Source organism: Apodemus sylvaticus, chromosome 15, assembly GCF_947179515.1.
Source record: "Apodemus sylvaticus chromosome 15, mApoSyl1.1, whole genome shotgun sequence".
NCBI classification, from domain to species: domain Eukaryota; kingdom Metazoa; phylum Chordata; class Mammalia; order Rodentia; family Muridae; genus Apodemus; species Apodemus sylvaticus.
In genome coordinates, this window is record NC_067486.1 from 42,696,506 (window position 1) to 42,717,392 (window position 20,887).

Here is a 20,887-nt window from a genome sequence, read left to right on the forward strand (position 1 = left end):
TTATTATTCTTTGACTTAGTAAATTTCCCTCCAAGAATTCAAAATTAAGTAATAATTGCAGGGCTGAGGATGTGGTGATAGAGTGCTTGGCTAGTGAGAATGGGAGCCCTGGATTTGAGCCCTTAACATAGCCACAAAGAAAAAGGGTGAGGAAGGAAGACAGGGAGGGAAAGGGGAAGGAAGATAGGGACAATAAAGAGCAAGGGGAGGAGGAGAAGGAGGAAGGGAGGAGGGGGAGGAGGGTCTCATAAATAGATTTGTCATCTTCAAGTAAGGTTACTTTATTTTCTTCTCTTCCTATTTGTATCCCTTTATTTTCTTGTCTTATTGTTCTAGGTAAGAAGACATCACGTACTATGTTGGATAGCGGTATAGGGAGTGGGCACCCTGGCCTTATTTCTAACCTTAATGAGGATGCTTCAAGTTTTTCTGCAATGAGTATGACATTGATGATAGGCTTGTCATATATAGCCTTTATTATGTTGAAATATGCTCCTTCCATTCATAGTCTGCCCATGGCTATGATCATGAAGTGATGCTGAATTTTGCCAAAGGTCTAGATCCTCTGTGTGTGTGTGTGCGCGCGTGCGCGTGCGCACGCGCGTGTTTTGAAAGCAGTTTTGAATACTTCAAGAAATTATAAAGTAGTAACTTGTGACATTGGTGTCTTTATATCCCTTCATACCTGCTTCTCTCTCCTCTCCCTCCCTCCATCCCTTCCTTATTTTTTCCTCTTTTTCTCCTTGTCCTTTAGTTCCTTCCTTATCCAATGATGAATCAATAATCTGGTCTAAAAATCATTAGTTAATATCTCCTTTCTGTTCCTCTCTCTTCTTCCCCTTTCTATCTCTTGCATTCTTTTTTTTCTACTTAAGGGCTAAGAATTAGAGTCGTAAGATGAAGGATAGCTTACATACAGTGACATAAGTAGCTCAAGTATCAGTATTTGTGCTCATTCCCAGGACTGCAAACCCTCCAGGATATGCAATGAGTATTAGGGGATGAACGGACATTTATTTAGTGGCTTCCCAATCCTAGAAAGCCCTAGTACAGAAAGAAAACTTTTCCTGCTTTTCCCTGGAATGAAACATTGTCTTTGTTTTAAAATGAAAGGTTGTTTTCACCAGGAGACATTTTTCTAGATTACACAAACACTCTTGAGAACATGTTTGAAAAAGAGGTGTCAGTGCTACTGTTATTGGGACATCTATGGAGAAAATTGTCTCCTAACAACATCCATTCTTTGCTTCTACACCATCTTTATAAGAACACAATTTCATGAGTGTCTTCTCTCATCAGCCAATCTGATTAATACAATCAATGGGGTGCAGGGATAAAAATCTACCTTACTTGTCTTATACAAGAACACAAGTTGAAAAGGGTCTTGGATCTTCTATGTCAACAGCATTACAAGTATCCACAGCCCTGTCGTACAGATCCAAGACTCACTTCTCTTCCTTTAGAGGGCCCTGGATTCAAATCAGGTGCATATAGATGATAAGCCATTAGAATCTACCTTATAAAGCCAATGGTGCTCCCTCCTTCTCTCTTTTCCCTCCCTCTCTATTTTTCCACCATTTCTCTTGGTACCCAACATTTATGCAAATTCAACAGGATGGGCTAGTGATTATACAGACTACTGGGGGTTGTAATGCCTGTGAACTGAAGTTAACCTGAATGACTTGAAGGTGATGTCACTAATAACTTTATTTAAAACGTGATAAAGCTTACACCTTTTTTTCCTAATTAAGTAATTACTGTTGCTGTTAAAACTGTAAACAGGATGTACACAAGTAATGTATCACTTAACTCTCCGGAACGCTCCTCTAGGAAACTAAGATAAGCCCCCTTTCCTAAATGTTTGTCTGTTTATTTAGTGTATGTGTTTATACATGCCAAGATTCATATATGGAGGCCAGGACAACTTATGAGAGTCAGTTTTCTTGTTCCATCATGTGGATTCTGGAGATCAAACTCGTGTCGTCAGGCTTGACAACAAGAGCCTGCAACTTCAGCCGTCTCTCCAGCCCTTAGTTTCTTTTACCATAAAGATCACTTCAGCAATCAGAATTACTTGATTATATTTGTCAAAACATTTACAGACCTCTTTAAGATAGAGATCACTATGTTTTAGGAAGAGAAAGCAGCTAGTACCTGGCTCCATTCAAGATATGCAGTCTTGGGGATAGGCGGGGTGGGGGTGGGGAATTAAAAACTCCAGTATTGCTGACAATTACTGGGATCCGTGGAGGATCTTGAATCAGTGGAGAATGAGTCAGGATACATTTGCTAGTGTTTCCATTGTGTCCTGCTGGCTTACTAATCAGTAAGCATTAGGGCTCCAGTTCATTTACAGTGATTGAGACCAGTCCTTGTTTGCATGAAGAATGATTTTTAGGGTAGCTGATCCACCTTACCCTATTTATCCATATAACTAGCTGAGTGGCATGATTTATACCAAAGTGTGATGGGCAGGTAAAGAAGACATCCAAAGGTGTCAACATATGCTTTGTATGGGAAGTACATGCCATCCTCTGCTGCTTGTTGTTTTAAATAGACTTGGCTAAATTGTAGAGAATACTGCTAAGAGGACAGAGCATAAGATATTTGCAGGAATTTGAGAGAGTATCAAGATGTTTCCATTGGAGGGGGAAGCTTCAGAACAATTCTGAGAGAAGAACGTTATCATCGATGTCCCTTCTCTTCTGTGTGCCTCGCAGTGTACAGTGTTGTTCATGTTCACAACATTTTCTGCTCTACCTTTACCACTGGCAAGTCAATGTGTCCGTGGCCTCATCTGTTTTCCTTTTATTCCTTATAAACGTCAAGCTTCCTTGTCAAGAGAGTCATATGCAAGAAGGTCAAGTGCCTTGTTGTAAAGTCAACGAGATTGGAGCGCACACATCCTCCTGTGGTCAGACTCAGTGAGCTGAGCACCCAGCCAAGTGTCCATTATCCTTACCGTCTAGGACTGTGTCAGTTTAGCAAGTCAGACTACACACGATAGGGCGAACCATCCAGTTGGCCTGGTGCTGTCACAAAAGGAAAAAAAGACTATCATGTTCTGTGATGGTCAGGGAAGAGTTCCAAACTTCCAATTTTTGTGTTTGTTTGTTTGTTTGTTTGTTTTTAAATAATCCTCAACCTCTTTCATCTAGAATGTCATCCAGGAGCAGTTTTTACTCATGTTTGGTTGCAACAAAGTGGCTATTAAATGAAGTATTAAAGCAATTTAAAAAAAAAAACCTAGTTTTCCCTTTCCCTCATCTTTGGCTATTGAAGGAGCAAACACTAAATTTACTATAGTTGACCCCACCCATATATTTCTATACCTGTTCGCATTTTAGTTACTTACTCTGCAGTCAGCTTTCCTTTTACCATGACAAAATATCCAACTTAAAAGTAGGAAAAGTTTATTTGACTTAAAGTCCCGGAGCTGGACCTAATCCTCCAAACTCACATACAGTAGATGTGCAACTTGGTCTTCATGTAGGTCCCAAATAACTGGAACAGGCTCTATCTCAAAAGCTGTTGCCTGTATGTGGGGTATGTTCTAGCTGGGCTGCCATGTCTGGCCTCAGAGGGAAAGGAAACACCTAGGCTTTCAGAGACTTGAAATGGTAGGGTTGAGGGATACCCAGGGGCGCTCCCACCTGCTCAGAGGAGAAGGGGGGCAAGGATTGTGAGAGGGGGCGACCAGGAGTAGGGGATGTAAAAGTGAATAATTATATATATAAAAGATAATGCTTCACAATGGGCTAACTTCTTTCTATCATGTCTTGACTTTGATGGTTCCATTTTCTCAGGCTTTAATACATGTCCTTTGGGACATGTGTTAGGTCCAGACTGACTTCTTCAGCTTCAGGTCTGAGTTAATGGATTAAAAGCAAAGCTTACAGCCTCACCCTAATGTGGTCCCCTGAATGCTGATATTTCTAGTAGGTCTACCTTCTGTCAGCCTTCCAGCATCTCTTCATGCTGGCTTCTGTCTAAGTCCAAGAGGGCCAGTTACGTATAGCCACGAGAAACTTGAATCTACATTCCTGCAAGCAGAGAGAGGTATCTTTTTTTTTTTTTTTTTTTTTTTGGTGAGGAGCCTGTCCTCACAGTCAATAAACTTGGTGTCTGTTGATGGTAACTAATGAAAAGCTAGCTAATCCTTGATGATCAGCCCACTATGAGGCAGGTTTCCATGAGAGTATGTGCACCGTTGACTGAGTGCACAGATGATTCCGAAAGCTGAACCCAGGATACAAATGGCTTCATACAGAATCAAAACATGCTTGGTGCAATTCTACAGATCTCACAGGTCGAAATGAGAGTTCTCGCTGTCTTCCTGAGCATGACTCCCTTCAGCTGTAAAGGAACCTCAAGCATTTTTTTAAAGCACCCATCCGGGGCTTCTCCACAGAAACGACCACATTTCTGATTAGCTCACGTTTTTAGTAAAAGGTTCATTATTCCTTAATCTTTAGAATACTGTCACCAAATAGCGCTCCCGGACACCCACTTTTCTCTTTCCAGAGACGGTGTGGATAGGGAATCTTTGAGGCGGGTCTGGACCGCCCTTTTGAAGGCGTTGGTAACATACTTATCCAACCCCTTTCTATTTGGAAATGCCGGCCCCCCTTAAGCTACTAATCCTGTTTCTTGCCCCAAACGACAGCGATTCCCCTGTTTAAACAAACTAGTTCCTTACAAGGCCTGCTGTCACGGAGCAAGGGCAGGGGCAAGCTCTGAGTTCTAGCGATCCCCTCCAACCACCCCTCCCCAGACCCTGCTGCCACGCAGTGCCACATCAGCGACTGCACAGCGCACCCAGCTAAGTTCCTTTCTAGGATGCAAGTGGCCCAGTGGGCGGAGGCAGATTGAACCCGCAGGAGTGGCGGGCCGCTCCACCAATCAGCAACCAGGGAGGAGCTCTGCCTCCAACCACAGCCCCAGCCAGTGCCCTGCCGGGAAACCAGATGAAGCACATCTGGACAGCTGTGCTGAGAAAGTTTGTGGGCCCCTTCCAGGCCTGCCACCCGCGAGGCACGTCCCCCACGTAGCCTCCTGCTAGACACTTAGTACTTTTTTTTTTTCCAAGAAGCAATCAGCCATCCTCGTTTGAATCTTGTTCTTCCCTCATGTGAGGCGAAGCCATATCACATTCAACACAGTTGAATTTCCATGGGGCTTTGCGATCAAAAGAACAGAAACAGCAACCAAAGCTCAGCTGCCTTCTGGTCCTAAGTGACAAAGTGGGGAGAGTGAGGTGTGAGCAAACAGGACGAGCCAGCGAGCGAGCGAGCAGGGTAAGTTCTGGAGACTTGGGGGCATCCTCCTCCTTGTCCTGCTGAGCTCTCTAGCATGAGCCTTTGCTCTTCTCGCCAGACTTCTGTTTGTTAAGGGGAGAAAAACATCTCACACTGGGAAAGGCTGCAGGGATATCTGGCTTCTTTCTTTTCTGTCTTGTGTAAAATGTTTGGTTTGCATTTTAAAATTGACAAGACTTGGTGCTAGTATAAGATTTCTTGGGAGCAATATTTTGACTGGTGTTTTGCTGTAAACCTTTCTTCATTCTGAAGTCGTCTTCTTCTTCTTCTTCTTCTTCTTCTTCTTCTTCTTCTTCTTCTTCTTCTTCTTCTTCTTCTTCTTCTTCTTCTTCCTCTTCCTCTTCTTCCTCTCCTCGTCCTCCCTCCTTCTCCTCCTCCTTCTCCTCCTGTACAATACTCCCAATTTTGATGGATGACTGAGAAAACTCTGGTTTATTTGGAATTAACACAACGTTTGACAAATTATTTGAAAGTTGAATCACATAAAGGACTTCCTGGATCCTTCATTTAATTTTGTATTTGAAAGTGCGAATATCATATCTCAAAGAGGGAGATCTAAATTCCTTAGACTATTATCTAATAATTAAATAAATGATAGACCTCTCTATGTGTTTGCAATCCTATAATTACATACTTAACCTACTGTTCCATCAAAAACAATATCCACGGTGTTTATTATACATGCTCACAGACAGCTCTACTTCTATGTGAGGATTTAGCAATGAGGTGGTGGAAAATGTTGACCTGCTGGTGGCTCAAGGCCCATTCCTTCTGAAACATCTATGACTTCCTCTGTCTGAGTAATGTTCTGAAGTTCCGAGTTAGGTTGCATGCTGTTCGCCGTTTGGGGATGATTTGACTCAAGTAAATCTTTAATATCTGGCTCTTAAAGAACCGGGTGGGAATTTGGAGCAAAAATGATTACTTTTAGAGCATGTTTTGGTCCACAAAGGTAGGACAATTTCAGAGAATTTAGGAATGCCAGGTTAGGACATTATTGCAATGAGCCAATGGGAGTTAGCTCATCTCGATTGGCGCAGAGCTTCACTGTAGATCTTGGGTAAAGCCTTCATCCCCATCTGTTCCCCTTTCTCCTTTCTAATGTGTCAATAATAAGTAATCATACATACTGATGAGGTGTAGAGCTAAAGCATGTCAGTTAGGCCAGCCTGGCATGCAGCATTGCCTTGCTGCCTTTTCAGTCCTCCTTGCCTTCCTCCCTGGCTTCTGTGCATTTCTTCAATAGCATTCCGACTTCCCTCCTAGAAATCAGGGTTTAGCCAGTTCTGCACACTTGCTAGCCAGGCATGATGTGAGGTTGTCAAAGAGAAAGCATCATGAACGGACAGCAAAGAAGAACTTGTGGGGCCCTCAGATATAGAAGGTTCTGGAGTGCAAATGGTGGAGAAGGCCCTCACCTTCTCTGATCTGAATGTAGGTTGGTTTCATGGAAATACTGTCATTTCTGGGAAGGGGTTTTGCCAGTTTGTTTTATGCCAGTTTGTTTTAGGGGTGGTGGTGGGAAGGGGTCGTAGGCTGAGACAGCATCCAGGAACAAGGCAAAGTATGGCAAAGGTTCAACTGCTGGAAAGTGTGGAGCTGTCCTAGGAGTATTGAGAAAATCTATGAGAAATATTGTGTGTGTGTGTGTGTGTGTGTGAGAGAGAGAGAGAGAGAGAGAGAGAGAGAGAGAGAGAGAGAGAGAGAGAGACATATGGAGGTAAGCTTTCTGTTGAAAGTACAAGCACCCTGAGAGACGCTGGTTGTCAGTGATGGAGAGATTGTGAAGCAGGTTGATATGGGCATTGTAAACTGAACTGACACCAGTGCCACGTAGTGGCTTTGTGAAATGTGAAATGATTCATTTCTGAGGTCTCCATAGTTTGTCCAACATACTCTCCTCCTGCATTGGGGTTGTGGGGGGGTTGTGGGGTGGTCTAGCAGTGTGAACATCTGCAGTGATGTCTTCTGGCTCTGTTCTAGTGGTCTGGTTCCCTGGGCTGGTTTTTTTTTTTTTCTTTCATTAACAAAGGCCACTTTGAAGCCTTTGACAGGGGTGTGATTGTTAGAATCTTGTCCTGTTCTCATAGTAGACCCAACATATGCAGGTAGATCTTTAAGACCCTGTTAGTAAAAATCATCTATGCCAGTGACACAATGTAAGTGAAGGGTCAGGTTTGAGTTCTTGTGCTTTCTCTCGATGACATGGTGGCAGAGAGCTGGGTTCTGGTGGGTCCTGCTGACCACCTGCCTGACCTCAGGCAAGATGCTGAGCCATTATGACCTTGTGCTAAAAGTCTGTGGCATGATCTTCAGGGCCTTTTCCCCTTGGGTGGTCATATATCCTTCTCCTATTAGTTTTGCCACAGTCTGTTGTCCTCAGATGGCTATTTTATACATCTAGCTATTATTTCTGATCATTTAACAGTTAGCAAGTGGTCTGAGTACTCAATTCATGGCATCTTCTCAGAAGGAAACCTTCTGAGAGTTGTTTACCCACAGAACCTTGGTTTTACTATTGAGGACATGGAGCCACAGGTAGATTAAAATACTTGCCCACAATTCACAGTGAACAAGTGGTAGGCATAGACTCAGTCTAACACCAGACACTCAAGCTCTAACCATTAGGCTACACAGTCTTAGGTATATGAGAAACTGGCTCTTCTTCCTCCTCCTCCCTCTTTCTCTTCCCCTTTCTCTCCACTTTGTTCTCTATTGCCTCTTCCTTTCTTAGTTGTAGGGTTTTGCTGGGTAGCTTATGCTAGCTTCAAATGTGTAATCCTCTAGTCCTACCTTCCTGAGTCCTGGCATCAAATGCCCACCATGCCAAGCTTCATTGTTCTAGTGTGGTTTTGTAAGAATCAACTAGCCCACGGAAAGAGGATCACTGGAGCCAGGGTTGCACTGATAAAATTTGTCTGAAGAGGCCAGGATAGAAACAAGATTCATTACATTTGCATATGAAATAAGTCTCATTGCAGGCTAATATCTGTCTTACCTTGTTCGAACATAACTCACGGTAGTGTCTGGATTTAAAGTACACATTCAATAAGTATCAGTGGGTGTCAATTGGTTGATTTTCTGCTTTGAAAAAGGACCCAGGAGACCACTGGTGTGTAACTGAATTTTGGGGTGTAGAAGCACAATCCTGTTTTTTATCCTTTAGAGCACCTGGCTCTAGATCACCCCCAAAGCTTCCCAAGAGCAAGCAATACATTCCAGCTGGGAAAGTCCATACAGGATTCATTTGCCAGAACCATCCCCCACTCCCCACCATGTCTGTCAATTAGTGAGTTAGCAACGGGAGTGAAATAAACACTGAGCTTGAATAAATATTAAAAGGCCTTTGAATCAGGTTATTGGGGCCACGCCTCCCTTCTCTCCCTCTCTTCCAGATTTGCAGCGAATAGGTGCTTTCCTCTAAATGCTGTTGCCACGAAGTGCTGCATTATCAATGGCGCAAGTCAACAGAGCCAGTCATTCATCAACTGAAACCAATTGTCTCAGCTTCCCAAGCTCTGCTTTTACAGATGTGCCCGACCATACCCAGCAGGGCAGCAGCAGAGAGCTGAGCAGCCAAGGCTCAACCTCCTCATAGTCGGGTCTTATCCTTTCAGACTTTCTCCATAAGTCTCTTTTCATCTTAATTAAAGGTTGTGCATGGGACTTGCATCATACTCTTCTGACTTTGCTTCAACAAATATCTCTACACTCTATAATAGACACACTTCAACCTGACCGTTGAGGCACACAGATCTTCATGGGGATTAGCTTGTCACTGAGTGAAGACGAGGCACTCAGATGACAACTCTTTTTCTAAGGTCACACCTGCATCCAGAGTTGCTTGTGGCATGGGGTTTGTTTGCACGGTTTCTTCTCAGGCTGTTGGTCTGTGAACCACCTGTGTAAAGCCACCCTGGGCTTTAGAGGGCCAGCTATGGACTTTGACACTTAGCTATCTCCGGAAAACCGTGGGAGACAATGAGTCCTTTCTCCCAAACCACCCATCACCTATTTGGACTAGCCTGTTTCCCTGAGGTGCCTTAGATGATCCTAATGTGGAAAAAGGTTCAAAGGCAAATGCTTTGCTCTTGCTGTCCTGAGCAAAGATGACTGTCCTCTGTGCATTTTTTTTTTCAAGAGAAAAAATTTAAAGGTCATGAGTCAGAACAAGGTGGTAATTTCCATGATAAGAAGAAACAAGGTGATTTAATCTGCACCTTTCTCCATTATGCCTGAAATTCTTCAGGTTCTAGAAAATATTTACAACATTTCACATGATTCTCTTTAATAGAGAGAAAATGGGCTTTTAGAAAAATACTCCGTCTATGAAAAATGATCTCCCAAAAGGAAATTGTGCCACTTGATTAGGAAGAAAAATTAAAGGACTCTGATTTCAGTCTCTTTTGGCTGGCTACCACTGCCACCTTCAAAAGATCACACAGTTCCTCAAACTACAGACTTCTACAGACCGGCACCATGGTATTAACAGCTTCCCTGTTGACTTTCCAACTGGGGCTCTTATAAGTGGGCCAGTACACCCTTCCTCTCACCCCTTAGAAGTAGGCCAATAGGCCCTGGTGGAGGAAAGTTCCACCCAAGTTCCTAGCTAAATAAATAAATGAACAAAATTAAATCAGACCTCTTCTGGGATGTTTACAGAGGTGCTTTTCAGCCTGCAGCTTCCTTCCTGAGACCATTCACTGTTCCAACCCTGATTTATGCTCTGTGCCTATTAACTTCACGCTGCGGAGCCAATGTTTCCTGAGTGTGGTACTTATTTCTTGGGAGTAGGAACCAGTGTAAGAAGTTCCCTTAGTCATTCTTAATGACCTGATTTGAATCAACAATCGGTTACCAAAGGACCACTGATCCTTTTAAGTAAGGACTGTCTATGTTTGACCCAGAATCGATCACAAAATAGATTTTCTGTAATGAGAGCATTTGTAGAGGATTTTTAATCCATCAACATAGCTATTCTGATCTCATCTAAAGACCTTCTAGGCCTCTGCGATCTGGATGGAATGCAGACACGCCCTTAGCATACACCTTTAATCCTTTTGGCTAGATGGAACACTTCTGTATACATCTTTAATCCCAAACAATGAAGTCTAATGGAAGGGCAGACAAAGTGAGAGCTAAAGAGAGATTTGACGGACAGGACGAGGCAGAGGTAGGATACACCCAACCCTCAGGAGAAAAGCTGTTTAAGAGCAAGGCAGGGAGAGTGAATTTGATTTAAATTCAGTAGAAAAATCAAAATCCAAAGTTCATGATAGGTAAGATTTTACAATTTCAGATAAATATTTCTTTTACAAAAGACATCAGTACCTTAAATATCCCTGAAACAATAAACTAAAGTATCATAGTCATGAGATTATGAACAGAACCTTTTATAATTAGTAAACCTAAATCTGAAACGTCCTTCTCTTTCACGAACCCTAGATTGGTCTCTAACTCATGGTCTTCCCTGCTTCAGTCTCTTACCTGCTAGGATTATAGGTGTGTGCCACCAGGCCTGACTCAGAATAGGAAAAATTTGAAGCACTCATATGACAACCAAAAAATTTCAGATGCATTTTGGATCTCTGGTTTTCTGATTAAGGATGCCATAAAATCTATGCAAGCATTGCTAAATCTGACAACCTTGGAAAGTAGAAAGCCTTCTGCTTCCAGACATTTAGACAAGAGACCCCCAACTTATAATTACTCTCCCCTACTTCAGAAGGCATTTCTCAACACAGTAGATTGTACGTTTTAATTTTTAGCAAAAACACACTAAAATGATACATGCCACGCTTTGATCTTATTTGTGGGTATATATGAATATATAATATATACATATATAAATTCTCTTATTCCATCCTCTTTCCTTTTTTTCTTAATGTGTCATTTTAATTTAAAACTTATCTTTCTTCAGCACTATGAGTATTTCTCTCATTTATTTGATTTTTTTCTCTATTCACAAACTAGGCATAGTACTAATGATTGTAGAGGCACATTAAAAGCAGATAAGAAGTTAAAAATAGAGAGAGATTTTATGGTATCTGGTACACTCAGGCACTTTTTTATTTTCTGTGTACTTTAATATAATAAACAATAAAGATTTAAATGTTGAAAGCAGTAGTGGGGAGGGGAAAAAAGGGATCATCGAAAATGACCACATCTGGACTAGAGAGAAGGCTAAATGGTTAATAACACTGACTGCTCTTCCAGAGGTCCTGAATCCAATTCCCAGCAACCACATGGTGGCTCACAGCCATCTGTAATGGGATCTGATGCTCTCTTCTGGTGTGTCTGAAGACTGCTACAGTGTACTCATATACATAAAAAATTTTTTTTAAAAGAAAGAAAATGATCACATCCACATCTATAGTTGCTGAACCTTGGAGATATAGCCCAGAGGAAGTCAGGGTGATGAGAAGGAGGAAACTGAGGAAAGATGAAGGAATCAGGGTTAGAGGCATGGAGGTGTCTTCCCTTTAAACAGGTCCTATGGATGTTACACTCCCCCAGTCTCTTCATCCTGGTGTTGAATTCTGGCCTCACTTTTGGTATTCTCTACATACGGTGTAGACTGTTCACCAAGCAGGGTGAATGCTTCCCCCTTTCTGCTTCCATGACTTATTGGATGAACTGCTTCCTCTAGGGAGCAGATGTGAATCAATACTGAATACCTGCAGCACATGACGGGTACTTCCTACATGCACGATGCTTTTTCTCTTCATCGGTATCGTGCCTTGTTGGTCCCTATTTCTGCCAGGCACTATGAGAAAAACAACGACGTGCTGTACAATGCTAGGCTTTGTCTACACTGTTTGCTTCAGAATGGGGCAGTTGCAGGACCATGCTTGCTATGACATGTTCAGTTCCCAGAAAGACGCATGTGCTATTACGGTGTTTGTCAACCTTAGATGGTAGAGGCTGCATCTTCACTCTGAAAATGATGTTTCTGAAGCAGAGAGAGTAAGGTTTCTAAGGTCACACAGTGGTTAAGTCAGAACTTAAATCCAAGGTTTCTTCTTTTCAGTCTCTGAACTCAACAGTATGCCGTGTATACTATTATTCTTAAAAACTAAATACTCTTATTAGTTGTCACTTTCCAGGGTGTAGTAACTTTAAATCAAGTATGGGCAACTGGAAACAGGTATCGCTGGGTACACCTATCTCCTTATCCTCATTGCCTAGATCTCTCTTAATCTTCGTTATGCTCCCAGGGCAGTAACACAATTGTCTCTTGGGGCCTGATCCACCCTTTTGGTTAAATATCCATGACTCTTAGTCTGAAGCACTACAGTGGATCTCAAAGCATCTATAAAGGACCTTTTGACATTTGCTACTTTCAGCCTATTCTTATTTGATTAACAAATTTACATACATTTTTCTTCAATTTCCAATTCCTGAAATGCATTTAATTTATTTCTATACGTTTCCTTTTACTTTCTGTATTCCGTGAAGACAGCAACACACTCTTTGCTGACTAGACTGGTCTACAGACCAATTTAAATGACATTTTCACTACTGGTTTCTTAAACAGACCACAAGGCATCCACACAGTTTGTGCAAACAAATAAGTAGTGCAAATAAAAGTCACTCATTCTTCCTTTTAGCCAATCCCCCCAAAGGCTTTTTTCATTTCATTTAAAATAAATCTGGATGCTTGCCCTGTCTTAGGAAGCCCTAGGCCATTCATCTAGCTTTTATATCTACCATCTTTCTTTTCTTTTTTGAGATTATACTATAATCACACCATTTCTTCCCTACAAATCAACACAGTCTCTTTCCAATTCATGGTGTCTATTTGCTTTAACTGCTGTTACCTGTGTGTGTTTCTAAAAACATAAATACAACCTATTCATTCTGTATAATGTTTCCTGTATGAATATAATTACAGGGAACATTGGGTTTAGACAATCAATTGGTGGGCTCTCCCATGGGGAAAACTCAATCTCCCACTCTCAGCATTCCTTAGTATCCTGTTCCCATGCAGTCTAAGGCCTCCCTGAGCTTTCTCCCGGTCCACATTAGCGTGATTATTGGTGCCATCCTAATTCAGCTAATGTTTAGTCAATCTTACTGTGGAGACTATGGGTGTAGGTTTTGACACTTCTAGAAGACACAATCTGACAGCAAACCCCCTGTGCCTCTGGCACTTACTATCTTTGGGTACCTTCTTCTACGTTGATACCTGTGCCTGAGGTACTGGAGTTGTGTTGTAGCTGTGAGCTCCACAACACTGCATTTTGATTGGTTGAGATTTTCTTCTCTGAGTGGTCTCCTGCTGCTGTGAACAGTTGTTTCCTTGATGAGAGGTGAGGGAGTAAGACTAATATGTTTCTGTGGGTAGAAAGACAAATGTTTAGAATGTAGTTTGGGATTGTGCTGGTTTAATAAAGTAGCTGTTGTAGATTCTCCTTCAAGGTCCATGACTTCACTAGCCCTGGGTAGTTAACTAGGTTACCAGTATCATTTCCAGTATTATTTTATTCTTGTTGAGCAAGTCCATTAGAGAATTGTTGGCTACCACTAAGTTACGCATGCCAGCACTGTATCCTTAGGGTTATTGGACCTGGTGGGTGTTGTGATTCATAGGCACCATAGATGGGTAGGGCTGCCTGGCTTGCCTCCCTCCTTTAGAAGCCTGCATGGTGCCTTCTGGCAGCATGAAAGCAAGTCCTCAGACAGGAGGCTTTCGAGTCAGTTCCAGCTCAGGGGCCTCTGGTTTGGTCCGTGTGTCTAAAGTGTGTGGTTTCCACCCTCTTCCATGCCCACCTTTGCTCACTAGGTGTCGCCAGTGCTAATAAAGACTGTTCAGGATTTGGGGAAAGGTGAGTCAAATGGAGAACATACAATGATGGAGGATGTGATAAACGCTTCCGTTTGTTCTTTCATTTATTTGATCTGTGGTTCTCAGTTATGACCACTAAGACAGTGATCCTCAACCTTCTTAATGTTGAGACCTTTCAACACAGCTAGCTCCTCATGTTGTGGTGACCCCAACCATAACATTCTTTTATATTAGATCGCGCATAGGGAAGCATTTTCATCACTGCCTCTTGGGCAGTGGTGAGAACCTTTCACTAACTTCAGAATGAGCAACATGTCTGGCCTAAAACCAAGTTCCAGAAAAGATATAGGAAACTTAGCTTTAATAGTATAACCTGATGCTCCCCTGACCCCCTTAGTGTGAAGATGCCTCATGCCTCCTAAGTGCTTTTAGGCTGTTTGTTTCCTTCAGAAAGAACACGACTTTGGAGAGCTCATTCCTAATGCCTCTGAGATTGGGCAATAAAGGGAAGCTAGTCTGTTGTAGCTTGCTCCCGTTGGGGAGGAGCCTTTACCTGGAAGTTTGATTGCGGTTCTTCAGTGCTTACGTAGAGAACTGAGGTAGAACATTTACTCTAGCAGTTTCCTGTCTGGTGTGGCTTTGGCCTTTGACGATTGCTGTCCAGAGCATCTTCTGTACACAAGCAACTAGAACTCTCACTTCATCTCACCTGTGTGCACACGTGTGGCAGTAATGCCAAGGTAGCAGCTACAGCCAGGATGATTCATTGAGCTCCAGAGAGCCATGGCTTCTAGAAAGCTGACCTGCTAGTAGTTTTGGTTTTGGCTTTTTGTCTGTTGTCTACTCTGATGATTTCGGGACTCTTGGAATATGATTCTTTTTTCTTTTGTTAATTAATTGTCATCATAGTGGCAAACCTTTTTATGTTTTAGTTTTGAAAAACATATTTAATATTATCATTAAGTATATTAATATTAATCTATATTAATATTAATATTCAGTAGGGTATGTCAAGTTATTTTTGTCAAATTCTGGATGACTCTGAGGTGGTTCAAGAACCTTTCTTTAAAGTTGGTTAAAGAAATATCTCTGCTATAAAATATTTGTATTCATTGAAAAATGAGCAGAATTTTAAAGCATTTTCCTCTATTACAGATAAGTAACGTAGCTAGATTTATCTTTAGTTTGCTATAACTAGAAATATGTCAGTGGTTTCTCTGACCTTGGTCATGAAGCACTGAAGAAAACTCATAAAGCAGAAGCAAAAGAGATGTGAATCCTCCCTGCTGCAGGTCTTTGCCTGTGGAGAGATTGTCCAAGGGAGAAGAGTCTCAGAGCAGGTGGAGTTCAGATTTCTTGAGCTAAGCATTGGTGAGAAGAACTTGAAGGAGTATGAAGGTGACTAGATTTACATCAGATCATTTGAAGTGGAGAGAGCTTTAGAGAGAAGGGGAGAGGGGCTTAGATCCTTTCGGGGATCCCTGGGAGGAATCTGCATCATATCAGTGAGCAAAGGCTTTTGAGGAAAGTAGTGTTATGCCAGGATTGAGGGTTGTTCTGGTGTAGGTGTAAACATATCCTGTACAAATTCAAATTGTGGAAACTTTTCTATTTCTGCATGCTAATGTGGCCTTGAGTCCTGTAAGGAAGTAATTGGGATTAGGTGAAGTCATGAGGGCAGGGCCTCTTAATGGCATTAATGGATTCAAAAGGAGAGGAAAAGATTGTACTAGTTAGCTTGCTCTCTTTTTATAAGGCATTGTTCTCTGGCCATTATGAGGAAGCATGACGTCTCTTTCCTTGTGCTACTGGCCTGTAAGGAATAAATTGCTTTTCATTATATGCTCATTAGTCTTAATCATTTAGTGATAACAACATCAAAGGAAAATGAAGAGAGCTCAGCCAGGGAAACGTCTGACCTTCAGGAGTCCTGCAGTTAGACAGAGTCCTGGTCCAAGGTCACCACCATCTTGGGTCCAGTGATAAAGCAGCCAGCTCAGCCAGGGAAACGTCTGACCTGCAGGGAATCCCAAGGTTAGATGGAGCCTTGATCCAAGGTCACTACCATCTTGGATCCAGTGACAGAGCAGCCAGCTCAGCCAGGTATGCAGAGGACACCAGAGTGAAGGATTGCTCAGGACACAGCCTGAGTGGGTTCCTTCCGCACAAGGGAGCCAGGGAGTGAGTGCTACAGCTGCCTGAGCATGTATGGGGGGGGGGAGGAGGGAGGGGGCACATCTGACCTGCAGGGAATCCTGCGGTTAAAGGGAGCCCTGTGGTCTAAGGTCCCCACCATCTTGGCTACTATGGACAAGCAGCCAGCTTGGCCGGGTATGCAGGGAACACCGGAGTTGGGGATCGCTTGGGTCGCAGCCTGCTTGGGTTCCTTCTGAGAGCACACACAGAAGCTGGGCAGCTCTACGGCTGTTTGGACATTTATCCTGCAGGGAAGTGTCTGACCTGCAGGGAGTCCCATAGTTAGATGGAGCCCTGGTCTGAGGTCCCCACCATCTTGGCTCCTGTGGCCAAGCAGCCAGCTCAGCCAGACCTGTGCCACATCTAACATTGGGAAGATTCCACTTCCTGGTACTCTCTAGAGAACCAGCAGGTTAATCCCCACTGCCCCTTTCCATCAGGTGTGATAGACCTGTGCCACATCTGACACGGAGAATATCCTACTTCCTGATACTCTCTCAAAAACGAATAGGAGCAGGTTATTCGGTAGAAGTCGGCCTTCGAGAACCAGCATCAGCAGAGCATTTGAAATCCAGCAACAAGCCCTGTCTTGGGCTGTTTGACCTACAGAGTGATCAGAGCTTGGAGGGGGTCCACAGGGCATTCACCATTTTCACTACTGGACAGACCAAATAGGCAACACCAGGTACACAGAAACAACCCGAGTATAGCATTGCTTGGGACAAAGAACACTAGGGCTCTGACGGCACCCAAGAGTAAGGCAGCACATCAGCAATCTGTGCCAGGGGAAACCCAGTCATCCAGGGGTACAGAAATAGCCTCATAGGCCCACAGGAGGTCCAAGCACTAGCCAGTGACAGCAGGACCAACTAATGCCAGAGATAACCAGATGGCAAAAGGCAAATGCAGGAACGTTACTAACAGAAAGCAAGGCAATATGGCAGCATCTGAACCCAATTCTCCAACAACAGCAAGTCCTGGATACACCAACACACCAGAAAAACAAGATTTGGATTTAAAATCACCGGTCATGATGCTGTTAGAGAAACACAAAAAGGACATAAATAAATCACTTAAAGAAATACAGGGGGACATGAATAAGTTAGAAGCCCTTACAATGGAAACACACAAATCACTTAAAGAAATTCAGGAGAATAGGGGTCAACAGATAGAAACTAATAAAGAGGAAACACAAAAATCACTTAAAGAAATGCAGGAGAAATCGAGTTAACAGGCAGAAGTCATGAAAGAGGTAAAACAAAAATCTATTAAAGAAATACAGGAAAACACAAACAAACCAGTGAAGGAACTGAGCAAAACCATCCAGGATCTAAAAACAGAAGTAGAAACAACTAAAAAATTGCAAAGGGAGAAAACTTTGGAGATAGAAAACCTTGGGAAGAAATTGGGGGCCAGATGGTTTTAGTGCAGAATTCTATCAGACCTTCAAAGAAGATCTAACACCAATACTCTTCAAATTATTCCACAAAATAGAAACAGAAGGAACACTACCCAACTCGTTCTATGAAGCCACAATTACGCTGATACCAAAACCACGCAAAGATCCAACAAAGAAGGAGAACTACAGGTCAATATTCCTTATGAATATTGACACAAAAATACTCAATAAAATTCTTGCCAATTGAATCCAAGAACACATCAAAACGATTATTCACCATGATCAAGTAGGCTTCATCCCAGGAATGCAGGAATGGTTCAATATACAAAAATCCATCAATGCAATCCACTACATAAACAAACTCAAAGGAAAAAACCACATGATCATTTCATTAGATGCTGAAAAAGCATTTGACAAAATTCAGCATCCTTTCATACTAAAAGTCTTGGAAAGAACAGGAATTCAAGGCCCATACATAAGCATAGTAAAAACAATATACAGCAAACCAGTAGCCAACATCAAACTAAATGGAGAGAAACTTGAAGCAATCCCACTAAAATCAGGGACTAGACAAGGCTGCCCCCTCTCTCCGTATCTTTTCAATATAGTACTTGCAGATCTAGCTAGAGCAATTAGACAACATAAGGACATCAAAGGGATACAAATTGGAAAGGAAGAAGTCAAACTATCACTATTTGCAGATGATATGATAGTATACTTAAGTGACCCAAAAAAACTGCACCAGAGAACTCCTACAGCTGATAAACAACTTCAGCAAAGTGGTCTGATATAAAGTCAATTCAAGCAAATCAGTAGCCTTCCTATACTCAAAGGATAAGCAGGCTGAGAAAGAAATTAGGGAAATGTCACCCTTCACAATAGCCACAAACAATATAAAGTATCTTGGTGTGACTCTAACCAAACAAGTGAAAGTTCTATATGACAAGAACTCCAGGTCTCTGAAGGAGGGAATCGAAGACCTCAGAAAATGGAAAAAATCTTCTATGCTCATGGATTGGAAGGATTAATATAGTAAAAATGGCCATCGTGCCAAAAGCAATCTATAGATTCAGTGCAATATCCATCAAAATCCCAACTCAGTTCTTCATAGAGTTAGAAAGAGCAATTCTCAAATTCATCTGGAATAACAACAAAAACAAAAACAAAAACAAAAACAAAAACAAAACAAAAACAAGGATAGCTAAAACTATTCTCAACAGCAAAAGAACTTCAGGGGGAATCAGTATCCTGAACCTCAAACAGTTATTTACAGAGTGTTAAAAACTGCTTGGTATTGGTACAGTGACAGGCAGGTGGATCAATGGAATAGAAATGAACCCACACACCTATGGTCACTTGATCTTTGACAAAGGAGCTGAAAACATCCAGTGGAAAAAAGATAGCCTTTTCAACAAATGGTGCTGGTTCAATTGGAGGTCAGCTTGCAGAAGATTGCGAATTGATCCATTCTTATCTCCTTGTACTAAGCTCAACTCCAAGTGGATCAAGGACCTCCACATAAAACCAGACATACTTGAAACTAATAGAAAAGAAACTGAGGAAGACCCTTGAGGACATGGGCACAGGGGGAAAGTTCCTGAACAGATCACCAATAGCTTATGCTCTAAGATCAAGAATTGACAAATGGGACCTCATAAAACTACAAAGTTTCTGTAAGGCAAAGGACACTATAAAAAGGACAAAATGGCAACCAACAAATTGGGAAAAGATCTTCACCATCCCTACATCAGATAGAAGGCTAATATCCAATATATACAAAGAGTCAAGAAGTTAGAACCCAGAGAGCCAAATAACCCTATTAAAAAAGGGGTACAGAACTAAACAAAGAATTCTCACCTGAAGAACTTCGAATGACTGAGACGCACCTTAAGAAATATTCAGCATCATTAGTCATTAGGGAAATGCAAATCAAAACAACCCTGAGAATTCACCTCACACCAGTCAGAATGGCTAAGATTAAAAGCTCAGGAGACAGTAGGTGTTGGAGAGGATGTGGAGAAAGAGGAACACTCCTCCACTGCTGGTGGGAATGCAAGTTTGTACAACCACTCTGGAAGTCAATCTGGCAGTTCCTCAGAAAACTGGGCACGACACTTCTGGAGGACCCTGCTATACCACTCCTGAGCATATACCCAGAAGATTCCCCAGCATGCAATAAGAACACATATTCCACTATGTTCATAGCAGCCTTATTTGTAATAGCCAGAAGCTGGAAAGAACCAAGATATCCCTCAACAGAGGAATGGATACAGAAAATGTGGTATATTTACACAATGAAATACTACTCAACAATTAAAAACAATGAATTCATGACGTTCTTAGGCAAATGGTTGGAACTGGAAAATATCATCCTAAGTGAGTCGACTCAATCAGAAAAGAATACACATAGAATGCAGTCACTGATAAGTGGATATTAGCCTAGAAGCTCTGCATACCCAAGACACAATTCACATATCAAATGAGTCCCAAGAAGAAGGAAGGAGAGGTCTCTGGTCCTGGAAAGGCTTGATCCAGCATTGTAGGGGAGTAACAGGACAGAGAAGTGGGAGGGAGTTGATTAGAGAATGGGCAGAGGGAGGAGGGCTTATGGGAAATATGGGGAGGGGGGAACCGGGAAAGGGAAAATCATTTGGAATGTAAACAAAGAATATAGAAAATAATAAAAAAAAAAAAGAAAGGAAAATGAAGAGAGAGCTTGGCACTCATAGAAGGCAAGGGATATTGCCCATCCCAGTCATACTAGAAAGCCCCGAATCCATGAGTCCATGGGGTAGAGCTATTTGGAAAGTCTTCCTGGGTAGTGACGAATTACTGGCACCAGTCTCAGTGCTGCTGTGTATGCCAACAAACCCTGAAGTAGCAACTTCCCCAAGAACCCAACTATTTCCAGTCACTTAGCCTTATCCTAGAGCTGAAAAGTATTTATAAGAATTAAAAAAAAAATAAATCTACTCTCAATTCAGGGAAAATTCACAGTGTCTACCTCAAAAACAGCAAATCGCTTGTGTTTAAAATAGGTCACCATGCCTAGTTACCCTGGAGGAGTATTTAGATAACTGGTTAAGTCAGATAATTGACTTCAGTGTCACATTTTGTAAATAACAAGCTAGAGACTGTCAGACTGTCGTCTGTGTGGATATTTGCTTTGGCTCCTGAGGAGCAGTT

General features: G+C 42.1%; 1 protein-coding gene across 2 annotated transcripts in view; it reads left to right on the forward strand.

Annotated features, from left to right (window-relative positions):
• Positions 1-4,950: 4,950 nt before the first annotated feature.
• LOC127666193 (transmembrane protein 45A) overlaps positions 4,951-20,887 on the forward strand; it is an 80,324-nt gene continuing 64,387 nt past the window's right edge. For both annotated transcript variants that reach the window (XM_052158956.1, XM_052158954.1), the window contains exon 1: positions 4,951-5,297. The gene's annotated coding sequence lies outside the window, so the exon portion shown is untranslated. The remainder of the gene's footprint in view (positions 5,298-20,887) is intronic.